General features: G+C 35.8%; 1 long non-coding RNA gene and 1 other non-coding gene across 2 annotated transcripts in view; both read right to left on the reverse strand.

Annotated features, from left to right (window-relative positions):
• Positions 1–9513: 9513 nt before the first annotated feature.
• The window catches only part of LOC113604116 (uncharacterized), a 426541-nt gene continuing 421737 nt past the window's right edge, over positions 9514–14317 (reverse strand). The window contains exon 10 of the long non-coding RNA XR_008296712.1: positions 9514–10213. This is a non-coding gene — a long non-coding RNA (uncharacterized LOC113604116). The remainder of the gene's footprint in view (positions 10214–14317) is intronic.
• On the reverse strand, positions 11646–11752 carry LOC113604262 (U6 spliceosomal RNA). Its single transcript, XR_003426140.1, has one exon. It is a non-coding gene; the product is annotated as a U6 spliceosomal RNA (small nuclear RNA).

Raw genomic sequence — 14317 nt, forward strand, 5'->3', positions numbered from 1 at the left:
ATAATTATGGTAACAAAAACATAGTTTGACCATGATCCAAATACAGAAGCAGAGAGGAGATGTTTGATTTGTAGGAATTATTTTAAGATGCTATTTTCAAACCAGTTTATTTTTAATATATATCAAATATTTCTTTAAAACACCTACAAAAATTACTTAAATAATTAATAATTTCCCTTTGTCCAAGAGGGGGGTCAAGCTGGCAATTTCTGATACTGACTCTCCCAACATTTCCTGTGAACTTAAAAGAAAAAAGTGAAACCAGAATGGCACCAAAAACTAAGACTTGAAAAGCAACCTGGTACTAAAATCTAGATGGAACTTCTATTTAACAAAAACATACCAAGGAGTTTGGCTTGCACAAATCTGGCTTATACATTTTCTGCAACATAGTGGCCTACTCGCCAAGAAGTAGGTAGATGGAAATTTTCACTATTCTCTTTCTCTAGATGTCATCTTAGAATAGATATATTTGGCTGATTGTCCTAGACTCTGGGTCTGGAGTTCTCTCTTGTCCAGCAAGACAGCAGGAACCAGGATTGAAAATGCAAGAGAGGCTAATGTCTGGGAGGAGACAAGAGCCCTGAGTAAGGGTCCTTGGTCCATTTTTATTAAGATCAGAAGGCTTACAAGAGTGATGGATGTGCACAAAGAGACAATGAAACCGTGTACATTAACTCATGGGCATGAGGAACGGGGGTTTTGAAGATATGCAGTGTTAGGGGTTTGGATCAATACAAAACAAAATTCTGGTGCTGGGTGGAAGGTTGTTTACATTAAACATGAGGAACCACTTCTGTTTACCTGAACTGGCCTAGGGCACAGAAGTACAGAGCATGCTACCTCAGGGTCAACAAGGCACCTTTCTTTTGCTAATTAGCTCCCCTCTGGGCAACTTCACCCTGCTGTGGTCCAAAGTCCTGTTTTCCTATTTACCTATTTTTGTCCTTCCTTCCTGTGAAAGCTGCTTTCTGCTATTGCACTAAATTGTGGGGCATTTCCGCCTTGAATACTTAATCTTGTTTACCTCATCTCAGATGTTTTCATCCCGACATTCCTTATTCCTATATCTTTGTCCTATACTGGGGGCCTTAGCCCCATTTACCTAACCTAATCTTGTTTACCCAAACTTGTGTGTGTACATCCTATGGCTTTGTAATTCTTTATGCCTTCTTAACCCATCGGTGCAAGCTCAGGAAATTCCTAAGCATATTCCCCATAGCTGATGTATTCCAAGGAGATGACTGCCTCTCCTATTTAAAACTGCATGAATTGCAGAAAGAATGGGTTTACAACACTTGCACTCACCTACACCACAGTATTACTTTACTATTCTGTTTCTCTTCAGATACTGTGCTTGTTAATGAATGGTGAGGAAATTTGCCAGAAATGGCATACTACACTTTTCGAGGGTGGTCAGCTTAAGTGAGGGAAGAGACAGAAACCCGGTAGCAGCACAGTATGATGGGAGTGATAAATTTTTACCTATTGGACTGGCTCAACGTGCCCAAGAGCCTTGTCATGTGGACAGCAGGGGATTCCATCTGAGTAGTCAGGGTATAGCAGTGAATGCCACTAGACACTGGAAAACCTGAGTACTGTCTAACAATAACAACCACTGTCCATTTCATCTTAGGAGTGAGGATCTAGCAGAATGATGCTAATAACCACAAAATGGAGACTAAGCTGGAATAAGAGTATTACTGACATAAAACAGGTTTGTTGGGAAACACCAGAGCTGAGATGCAAAGGCAAAGATGAATATGAAGCTTGTTGAAATAAGGTGAAGCTTCATGGATAAAAGAATACACTCTCAAAATTAAAACCTGCTTTTGGAGGTAATAAATAACAGTATTGATGTAGGAAAAAAAAGAATCAAATATTACAGAATATAAACAACCAAAAAAACCTCAACCAGAAGATGGAGGGAAGATAGTAAGTTTAAACAGTAATAAAGAATAGTGTCCATAGGAAGGCGATTGAATAGAATCTAACCTAAAATTAATTACTTATGTCTTAAGGAAGAAGCCAAAACACTTACACAGAATAAGTATTTAAAACATAATTGAAGAAAACATCCTGGAAGTGAAACATGCCAAACTGCACAGATGAAAAACGTTCACCATGGTTTAGGCAAAATTAATATAGAAACTAATGACAATCCTGAAAAAGAAATTTAATAACAAAATAAGAGAAAATAAACTATAGGTTTACAGACAGAAAATAAACTAAGAGATCTGACTAAAAATCAAAAATCAAACTGGCTTAATGCTTCTCTCCAACCCTAAATGTTAGTACACCATGGTCAACATGTATAGCATTTTGAAGACAAAGCATCTTAACCCATGAATGACATTTTTAGCCAAACTGCTATTTATGTAAAACAGAGAGTAAGATACTCTCATAAATACAAGGAATTAAAAATATACCAACCATAAATTCTTTCAGAAAATAACACCATCAAAAAATTCACCAGCCATTCATGAAGTATATAAAAAATTAAAAATTGAAGAATAGGGATTTGTGGTACAAATTTTTAGTAGCATTCACTAAAATCATTTAAATAGTGATGCAAGATTGTGAATATATAAAAACAGTTTTTGAAAGGAAACCTCAAGTTGTAAAAGCATCATTTAATAAGAATAATTCAATCTATAATTCAATCTATAATTCAAAATGTATAAAAAAGATGAAAATTGAAAATGCAGGGAGGGCAGATATTTTATTTAAAAAAGCCAATAATATTGTATTACACGGGGAGATGTTAGAAGACACTGTTTTATTTTTTTGATACTGTTTTATTTTGACTTGGGTAATTAAAATTTTTCATATTAAGGCATTTATAAAAAGATGAATTATTTCAAACCTTCAGGAAAGCATAGAGTGATAAAATATCCATGTACCTACCACCCAGATTAAAGAGATTTTGTTATCTATGCTTCACATCTCTTCTCCCCCCCTCCCCATTTTATTATTTTCATAAATAAAAAAATACCATGAAGCAGATCATGGCACTTATTCCCCTCCCACCTGTTCAATCACCCCACTTTCTAGTTTCCACCACAATCCTGAAGTGTATCCTGCCTGTTTTGTTTCTATGGTTACCAAACATGTTTTCATCTTTCACCAAAGTGGAAAACTGATTTATGTGTTTTAAAATTCTACAGAATGTATCATGATTTACGTATCATTTTAAAACAATATTGAGTGAAAAATGCAAACTGCAGAATTATGGAAATCCTACAGCAGTTAAAATGAATGAACTTGATTTATATGTACTAACATAAATGAATCTTTTTTTTTCATAAATGAATCTTAAAAACATATTATACAGCATAAAAGCTGGGTTTTGTAATAATCTAGTGTTGATACATATAAATCAAATTTAATAACTCTTGTAGCTGTGTGGCTTTCTGCCATATAAATATACCACAATTTATTCATCTACTTTTTTATTAAAGGATATTTAGCTTGTTTCCAGCTATTTCCTATTTCAGGTAATCATACAATGGACATCTTTGTACATATCTCTTTGTGTGATTACATGAATGATTCTTTAGAGTATACATCTAAGAGAGGAAGTGTTGGAACACTGAGCATGTACATTTTCAGCTTTTATAGGTATTTTCAAATTATGCTCCAAAGGTGCTGTACTAGTCCTATGTATGCATTTACTCAGATTCTCATAATACTCTGCAGTGCCAGACTTTTATTTTTTTTAATGTTTATTTATTTATTTATTGTGAGGAAAAGAGAGAGAGTGCATGTGGGAGGGGCAGAGAGCGAGGAAGAGAGAGGTTCCCAAGCAGGTTCTGTACTGTCCGTTCAGGGACTGCAGGGCTCAATCTCACCAACCATGAGATAATGATCTGAGCTGAATCAAGCGTCAGACACTTAAGGACTGAGCCACCCAGGTGCCCTGTGCATTGTCAGACTTTAAAAATTTGCCTCTCCCTCACTGCTGGGTGAAGTTCAATATCTTTTCATGCGTTTAGCCGTTTTAGTTGATGTTCATGTTTATTCTTCTGTAATTCATATGTATATGTAAAATATATATCATATGTATCATATATATATTGTATGTATTTGCCATTTTAAATTGGTGTGCGTGTTGTTGTTTTTTTTAAATATAGCTTCCAGGAGTTTTTATATGATCTGGATATCCCAAATTTATCTGTTATATATTTTGAAAATATCTTTCTGCTGTGAATATATTTTCACCATTTCTCTTATTTCTGTTTTATTTATTACTGCATTCTCTTTGTAATCCATGTTTTCTTGTCTTGTTTGATAAATGTGTCTGTACTCCAAAGTCACAAATATTTTTCTACATTTTCTTCTAGAATTTTTGATTTGTGCTTTACATTTAAGTCTTTAATTAGGGAAACCATGTGTCCCATTCTGCTAAACAGGGTCTCAAGTGTTTTAGAATTTATCCAAGATATTTCACTGTATAATGAAATATTGTGATTAATAGTTACATTAAAATAACCCATTATTTCCTTAGCAGACTTCCTCTTTAGATTTCCAACTTCTGCCAGGGTCTTGTCTGGTAAGTCTTTTCTACTGTAGCAATGGAGTTCAAATTTTGAGTCATAATTAAATCCAAGAGATGGCCAATGATTACCCTTCTCTATTCCCAACCTTTTCCAGGTATAATGTTACCAATTTCTCCTTTTCAAGGATAGTGTACAATGAGTGCTCTCCAATGTGAAGAAACAGGAACAACTTGCTCCCAGTGTTTTGTGTTTGTAAAAGTATTACGCTCCATCATCTTGCCAGCTACTTGCTGCGGCAGCCAGGTGTGCAATGGCCTGTGAGACCCAGTATCTCCAGACTGCTATATAATAGGAGTTTATTAAATATACGTATGGGAGACAGAGGTTGAGCAATTTTGCTCTGGTACATATTGAGAGTAGTCTGAATTCTCTTGCTTAAGTGGCTTTATAATATATCACATATTACAAATCATGCTTTTTAATTTTGCAATAAGCCCTTTTGCATCAGTGAGCTGGGTATAAAAAGTGCATGTTTAATAAAAAAAATAAGTATTAATTCCTATTTCTCAATAAAGTTGATGAAGACACATATGATTTGAAGGACTATGGAGGCCCTAGTAATAACATCAACCACAAGAAAAACAGAAGATATAAATCTATTGAAGTATCAGTATCTACTTCAAAATGAGCAGTTAATTGGAGAAGATTAAAGATGATAATTTAAGATATGTAGATGCAGAAGGTGGATGATGTACAACTCTGTGAACATTGACTTTTCCCTTAGATCAAACGATTACTCTTCTAAATTAATTTCACTCATGTTCAAGCCAAGTTGTTTTCATGTTATGTGTGAAAAGTACATCAATAACTGTTAATGTGTTACTTTAACTGGCAGAAGTAAAATTTTAAAGAATTAAATGATAAGAGTTTTTTTTTTCTTTCCAGTGTTATCAAATGTCTTAAATAGAAGATCACTTAATTCAACTTGAACCACATCTTAATTTTTCATCTTATTAGTGAAATCAAAGTGAAGTTTTTGAAAATTCATTCTATCTGAGGCAAACAACAGATCTTACTTATATTCCTATTATGAATGCAGTTAAAATAATAAGCAGTGAATATAATGTTATTTATTTTGTGATAATAACATAAATAAAAATATTTCTGGAGCACAGAATAATGTAAAAAAAGTTATTATTAAATTAAGCACACTGTCCGTAGGAATGTAAAAGGGTGCAGCCTCTATAGAAAACAGTATGAAGGTTTCTCAAACATTAAATATAGAACTACCACATGATCCAGCAATTCCGTTTCTGAAAATAATCTGAAAATAAAGGGAAAACTAACTCAAAAAAGTATCTACAGTATCATATTCACTCTAGCATCATTTGCAATAGCTAAGATACAGAAACAGCTGAAGTGTCCATCAACAGATGAATGGTGAAGAAAATGTGGTGTATACAATGAAATACCATTTAGACTTAAAAAGGAAGGAAACCTTGCCATATGTAATAACATGGATGAAGCTGGAAGACATTATGCTAAATGAATTAAGCCAGTTACAAAAGTCACAAAAGCAAACAAAACAAAACAAAACAAAAAACTGCATGATGCCACTTATATAAAGTATCTAAAATAGTCAAACTCATAGACAGTAGAATGGTGGTTGCCAAGGACTGACTGAGAGGGGAAAACAGAGAGGTGCTATTTGACTGGTGTCAAGTTTCAGATACACAAGATGAAATTCTACAGATCTGTTGTACCATTTAATGCCTATAGTTAATAATACTTAAAAATTGGTTGACCAGATGCCATATTGTGTTCTTACTACAATAAAAGAAGCTTATAAAAACATTAAAAATACACTTACAATTAGTTGTAGTGCAACAGTAAATGAATCACAAAATGTGATGAAGTCAATATTGAATAAAGCAACACTTCACACATAATTTATCTCACTGTTAACCATCATAAAATGAATTTTATAGGTATTAAAGCTTTAAATATCTACTTTCTGATCAAACTAGATGTCCTAAAATTGGGGGGGGTGGGGGATTTAATATGAATTTGATATAAAATTTAATATGAATTTGTCTTGTAAAGTTTGGCTATATTTTATTCAAAATTCTTTGGAAATCTTCAAAGTATTCCACAAAACGAATGCTAAACTTTAGGTTCTGATGATATTAGGTAGATTAAAACTTCTAAAAACAGAGCTTGCAAAGAAGCTCATCTTTATAAGACCTATGGAGTACTCATTGAAAGAAATGTGACCTCCAATGGCATATAAGATTTATTTTTTTTCAATATATGAAATTTATTGTCAAATTGGTTTCCATACAACACCCAGTGCTCATCCCAAAAGGTGCCCTCCTCAATACCCATCACCCACCCTCCCCCTCCCTCCCACCCCCATCAACCCTCAGTTTGTTCTCATTTTTTAAGAGTCTCTTATGCTTTGGCTCTCTCCCACTCTAACCTCTTTTTTTTTTCTTCCCCTCCCCCATGGGTTTCTGTTAAGTTTCTCAGGATCCACATAAGAGTGAAAACATATGATATCTGTCTTTCTCTGTATGGCTTATTTCACTTAGCATAACACTCTCCAGTTCCATCCATGTTGCTACAAAGGGCCATATTTCATTGTTTCTCATTGCCACGTAGTACTCCACTGTGTATATAAACCACAATTTCTTTATGCATTCCTCAGTGGATGGACATTTAGGCTCTTTCCATAATTTGGCTATTGTTGAAAGTGCTGCTATAAACATTGGGGTACAAGTGCCCCTGTGCATCAGCACTCCTGTATCCCTTGGGTAAATTCCTAGCAGTGCTACTACTGGGTCCTAGGGTAGGTCTACTTTTAATTTTCTGAGGAACCTCCACACTGTTTTCCAGAGTGGCTGCACCAATTTGCATTCCCACCAACAGTGCAAGAGGGTTCCCATTTCTCCACATCCTCTCCAGCATCTATAGTCTCCTGATTTGTTCATTTTGGCCACTCTGACTGGTGTGAGGTGATATCTGAGTGTGGTTTTGATTTATATTTCCCTGATGAGGAGCGACATTGAACACATATAAGATTTATTTTTGAAATATCTTTAATTATTCTGATTTGTGGGAAGAATATTTTGATGAAGCACCTTTAAAAAAATAGATACCATTATATTCTCTGGGAATGAAATAAAATTGATAAAATCTATAATTGTGAAAATCTTAATTTGCTGAAAAATTCAGAATATTCATCAATTTAAACAACTTATTTCATAATTTAAAAGGTATTTGTCATGCAGCTACTCCAAATGGAGGTAAAAAAAAATAGCATGAAAATACTCAGGCTAAAATTTTTTTATATTGTAATAAAAAAAAAGAAAGTAGTTATTTTGTTGATCATATAAGGTAAACCATTGAATATACAAAACTGGGCTTATTATACATGCTAGGCAAAGGACATCATTTTGACAGCGTTTCAGTCTGTCTTAAATGGGGAAGTTAGGAAAGGGTTTCAGGAACTGGAGTTAGTTATGGATGGTTTTATGGCAGAAGTGAGCAAGCACGGTCTGGGCAAAGATTTGCCAGATTTATAAATAAGCAACTTGCTGGAATAGTCAGTGGCCTTTGAAATATAAGGATCTGTGAGCTATTAGTGCTACTGTTATCTTAGCTTGATAAACGAGACCTAAAATGCTACAACATTGCATTTGCACTTAAATTGTGTTGCAGTGTATCTGTTTGCAAATCACAGTTGTTTTTTTCTTTCTCTTTCTTACTTTTCTCTCTTTCTTCCTCTCTCTCTCTCTCTTTAATGCTTATTTATTTTTGAGAGAGGAAGAGAGAGAGACTGAGTGCAAGCAGGGGAGGGCAGAGAGAGAGGGAGACACAGAATCTGAAGCAGGCTCCAGGTTCCAAGCTGTCAGCACAGAGCCCAATTCAGGGCTCGAGCCCACAAACCTTGAGATCATGACCTGAGCCAAAGTTGGATGCTTAACTGACTGAGCCACCCAGGCGTCCCTCTTTCTTTCATTGTCATGTTCTGCTTCAAGTTTCATTTCCATACCAATAAATATACTTCTACCTACACACACAAAATTCTGACAGAATAACATTCTAAACGTTTGAATAAACCATAACTTATTTAACCAATCCACCATTATTGAGCACACAGGTGATTTTCATTTTGTTAATGTTATACAATGTTTATCCTTGTACATATATCAGTGAGCATTTGCCCAGTTACTTCCTAAAGATAAATTTTTAGAATTTGGATTGCTGGTCAAAGAAAGGAATTTAAAAAAAGGTTTCTGATAAAAATGATCAAAGTACTCTACAGAGACTCTGTCAGCTATGTATTGGCTTTTTGGTTTCTCTCTATCAGACCAAGACTAACTCATTCATTTATTAATTTAACAAATATTCTTTTAATGCCTATTACATGCCAGGTACTAAGTAATACTGGTGTTTATGATTTATACAGTCCCAGTCTTAATGAATCATGATGGTAGAGAAGTTGGAAGGGCTTAACATGTGCCCTTAGAATGTGGTGGCTCCATTTCACTCAGTGAAGTGTGGAGAGGTCTGGCTAGAGCTGCCAATAAAGCAGGAGATGGAGAGAACAACACAGTGAGCAGCTGGCACTTCTACTGGTTAGCACAGGGTGTTTGACATTTCCTGTGAGCCATACAGACACTGAAGAAGGCCAAGAGCTGTCTCAAGGATTGCCTGCATGGCTAAAAGGAATATAACAACAACAACAACAAAGACTGGAGGAAAACTATCAGACGTGGGAGCAAAGCTAGGATGGGAGTAGGAGTTGTATAAAATCAGGAGAGACACTGTGTGCTTCAGGGAATGGCATAGAACAGTACAAAGCCTGCAAAGGGAATCTCAGAAGAATCCACAACAATATCTCTTGAAAGAGAGTTGGCTTGTGTATGCCTGGCATGAAAGAAGGTACCACCAGCCATGTTACAGCAGCCTCTGTCTCCAAACACTCCCTCCCACCCCACAAGGCTGGAAGAGCAATGTGGGGAGAAGTGAAAAGGTTACCATGCCCCCATTCTTCACTGCATGTCCCCAACCTGAAAGTCGGCCCGAGCTGGGGAGGAAAACAGTTTTGAATTAAATGAAAGTTTGAAATTTTAATTTAGTTGAGTCTAAAATTTTTGTTACCTGAAGTTGAGGTGATTTCCATAGCTGGGAATGAATTTAAAGCTACAGAATCTGCAGTATAGCCAAAGGGCAGTGAAAGAGATCTAGCAGAAGACATCTGAAGGCAGTAAATAGGTAGAAATAAAGCTGTTTTACAATTGTATTTTGACAAGTTCAGTCTGTGCAATAAACTGGTTAAATAGGCAATTACAGTAAGATCAACAACTGCTACTGAAGTAAAGTCAGCTTTGTCAGCTATATATAATCAGCTATACAAGCTGGGTACTAACCTGGACTTCAAAGCCCATGAAGGTTCCTGTGAAATGTAATTTTGCAATTTAATTGAAAATTGAAAATGCAATTGACAGCAGCCTGACTGTAGGAACTGGCTACTTTTATAGTAGATAGTGAACACGCCTCTTCTTTTTTCTGGGAAGTGACCAGCAAAGCAGGAGTGAGAAATGTAGTTCTTCAATGTAACATCCACGTTCAAGAATTTCCAGATGCTTGGGTCCAGTTAACAGGAATAGATTAGGCCACTCACTTTCTTTGTTACCCTGACAGTGTTTCTACAATAAAATGAAAAAATGCATCATAAGCCACCTACTTCTGTAACTCTTTCATCCTAGTGTGGTAAATAGGATATGAGCAAAGAATTACCAAAAAAAAAAAAAAAAAAAAAAAAAAGTGCTGGAGGAATGAACAGCAACTAGAAAATGAAGGCATTGAGACCCATATTTAAAGAATGCAGATGTTATCTTGAGGACCACAGGAGCCATTAGAAGATTTTAAGCATGGGAGTTGCCCTGATTACAATGAGAAAGTTGGAGAAAATATCAGAGGCAGAATGACCACTTAGGAGGTCATAGCAATAATGTGATTGAGAAATTAAGAGAATCTAATGTAAGGATATAACTGTGCCTACAATTGGAAGTAGAATCGCCAGGAACCTACGTGGCTAGCTAGAGATGGAGAATGCTTATAAGGCAATGCTTGGCAGCAGGGTGCTTGAGGGGGTTCTGCTACACCTCATCCCATGGCACAGAGTCAACAAAAACCACAAGGAGAAAGCCACACATTAATTTTTAACATAGTAATTCCTTCCACTTGTAAATATAGCCATATGGTGCCCTGGAATTTGACACAACAGAATAGTATCCTTCTGTTGAGAGGATTAAGAAGAGGAAAAAGGGAAGATCTGGGAGAGCGAAAGAGGGTGTTTGAGGAAGGAAGTATGATGAGAGGGAGCTGTTTGGGAGCATTGCTTTCCCTGTGATTCTCTGTTAATCCTTTCAATTACCTGCTTAGATCAAGTTTAAACCAGTTTCCAGGATATGAAACCTGGAATCATGTCATGACCAATTTTGTATTAAATTCTCTACTAGATTTTCTTCAACATCATAAGATATTCCTGGGAAAGGGGCTGGGTAGGGCTGTATGCACTGTGGGTGTGGTATGATCATGCTGTCAGAAGAGACCTCAGAGTAGAGGTCACAGTAGTCTGAGGTACTGATATCTGTCAGCAATGACCTGTGATGTTCTGCAGGCCTGTGATATAGGAGGAAGGAAGATGGTGAAAGGCATTGATAAAAGGGGCTTGTACTTGGATCCAAACATTGGCACTAAGTTTTGACTCTAATAGCAATGGCCACTTTATTATCTTTTTTAGAGACTCCATGAATTAAGCAAAGATTGTGGAGCATGAGTGGATAGTTCAGGGTCCCTTGACTCTGAGTATGCTCATTGATGAAAAAGGCAGGTTCCAGTCCTGTCACCTCAGCTCCAGATGCTATAGCCCATGTAAGTTGAAGGGCCAAGTTCAGGCTGGAAATGGTTAGGTTTGTTTCTTTAGTTTGTAGATAGACTATAAGGACTATTTGATGGGATTACATGCATTAATCACTCAGGATTCTGTGGGTACCTAAGAGCACTAACAGAAGGCTGATGCTGGCCCTGAGATTAAAAAAAAAAAAATGCTCTTTTACTGTTTGGTTTTTTTTTGGAAATATGGAATGCCTCATGAATTTGCATGTTATCCTCATGCAGAGGACATGCTAATGTTCTCTGTATCATTTCAATTTTAGTATATGTGCTGCTGAAGTGAGCATCTCTTTTACTTTTTAATCAAGAAGTTGATTGGCTTTGTTGTCTTCATTTGGTTTTTTGACTTTCAGGCACAATTGAAAAAAGTCAAAATATGTTTATGGCTCATTTTCAATGAATGAGAACAATGAACTTAAGTATTTCACCCTAATTTTATCTATCTATCTATCTCTCTATCCATCTATCTATCGAGAAAGAGTGAGCGAGAGAGAGAGAGAGAGAGGGAGAGAAAGTGAGCACACTGGAGTGGGAGAGGGGCCATGGAGAGGGAGAGAGAATCTCAAGCAGACTCTATGCCCACTCTCATCATCATGAGATCCTGGCCTGAGCTGAAATCAAGAGTTGGATGCTTAGCCAACTGAACCACTCAGGTGACCCTTTTATTTTATTTTTTATTTAAAATTATATATTTACATAAGCACAGATAAGTTTTTTAGTGTGAATTTTAAATTTGATAAAAGAAGGAATCAAATCTTTTTATTCTGCAAAGCTGATTATATAAACCTCATATTAAACTTATAATTTCATTGTTTGCAAGGAAGCAGCTCACACTGAAGCTCCTATTGTTTTTATTTCTTTGCCAACTAAAAGTAAACAGGTTCTGGAATTATTTTTAGGTGCAATTTGCACATCCTGAAAAACAGTGACTAAGGAAAACATGCATGAACAAGCAAACAACAACAACAAACAAGCATGAAATAAGATTTCAATACTCCAGAAGTAAACTATCTCACAGGTCTTAGTTCATGACTTTTCTAATCATCACCTCTGCCAATAAAATCTTTTATTAGTCATTATCATTACATTATACCTTATATGTCTTCAAATATGAACAGTTTTAAAGTCTCTGAACTCTATCATTCACACTGTACATATTCTTTTCTTTGGGACGTCACATTATTTAATTCAAGAAAGAGTCATTTTGAACTTTATTATGAGCATACAGAGCTGTGATTCATGACTCATGAATCAAAATTCTAGGATCCTCTAACTGAGCTTATAAAATCTTAAAACATCCCAAGATAATATCGTATGTTGCCAATTGGTTGAGGAGTGCCTTATTGATATTTTCATTCTACTTCTCCAGTCTGTCTACAGTGCCTTTTGCAATGCTTAAATTTATTGTTAAAAGTGTCCATGGATACCTACCAATAATAGAAAAACACATAGAATTTGGGGGAAAAACGGTAATATAACTGCTAGGTATGTTTTTATGTCTGATTGCATATTCTTTTCTGTCTGTAAATGTTATTGTAGGCTTATTATATTCTCAGTGGTTCACTAGGTTATATGTATGTGCATAAGAAATTAAAGACATGACATTGATCCTTCAATTGTTTAATATTTTATTTGCATAGATGAATACACAAGGATAACTATGTACAGTGACATATGTTGACATGTATATTATATCAACATTTAGGTTGAATGTTATGCATTACAGGTGTAGGCACTGATAAGAACGAATGATCAATGAGGGCAAGAGAAATGAAAGGAGGCTTCATTAAGAAAGTGAAGCTTGGGATGCCTGGGTGGCTCAGTTGGTTAAGCATCCAACTTCAGCTCAGGTCATGATCTCACAATTCGTGAGTTCAAGATCCACATTGGGCTCTGTGCTAGCAGCTCAGTGCCTGGAGCCTGCTTCAAATTCTGTCTCCCTCTCTTCTGCCCCTCCCCCACTTGCACTCTGTCACTCTGTCTCAAAAAAAACTAAAGCAAAAACAAACAAAGAAACCGAGGCTTAAAATTGACTTTGAGGAATGGATAGAATTTATGCAAGCAGAGTGACAATGGTTTATCAAGCAAGGAATCAAGCAAGTGCAAGGTGCTTTTATGGAGAGGTGAAGAAACCAGTCCACCTGTGGGGATGACAGTTATAGGCATGGTGGGAAATAACATCTAGAAGAATGAGGTCACATGTCCATATTGCTGCTAGCTCTGAAAAACAGGACTGAATACATTCTTTTCATCATTCAACTCAATAGACATTATGTACCTATGAGACAGAACAATGTGTTAGGCAAAGGGAATATATGTGAGACAATGTGGGGGAAATGGTTAAGTAGTATGGCAGAATCAAAATGGTGTGTAGAACAGTTATTGCAAAATTAGCCTGCAGAAAATAGATATTTATTAAGAAATCATCACATAGAGCAAGTTTCTAGAAGGAACAAAAACATTTTAGAGTCTCAAGTAATGCACTGTACTAATCAGGATGATTTGTCATTTTTAGACCATATGAAGGTTCTCTAACAATTTATTCTCACTTCTGAATCATCCCTGCTCTCAGACTGCTCTCACTTGCTGATTTGTATGGAGTGAGTTATGCTCACAAATATATATTATGCTCGCAAATATATATTACTTTTCTTCTAGGGAAGGCTCCCTGGCCAACTATTTCTTTATCTTTGATTGTTCAGCTGTCATATCTTCTCATTCTCTAATTTACATTTTCTCAAAAAAAAAATAGAGGAGCATTCTCTTCTATCGCTGAGCAAATTGTAAGTTTCTATTATGTTCAGGAATGTTTTTTTTCTTTTATATTACAAAGCTTTTCAAAACCGAGAAAT

Source organism: Acinonyx jubatus, chromosome A2 (genome assembly GCF_027475565.1).
Source record: "Acinonyx jubatus isolate Ajub_Pintada_27869175 chromosome A2, VMU_Ajub_asm_v1.0, whole genome shotgun sequence".
Lineage (NCBI taxonomy): Eukaryota > Metazoa > Chordata > Mammalia > Carnivora > Felidae > Acinonyx > Acinonyx jubatus.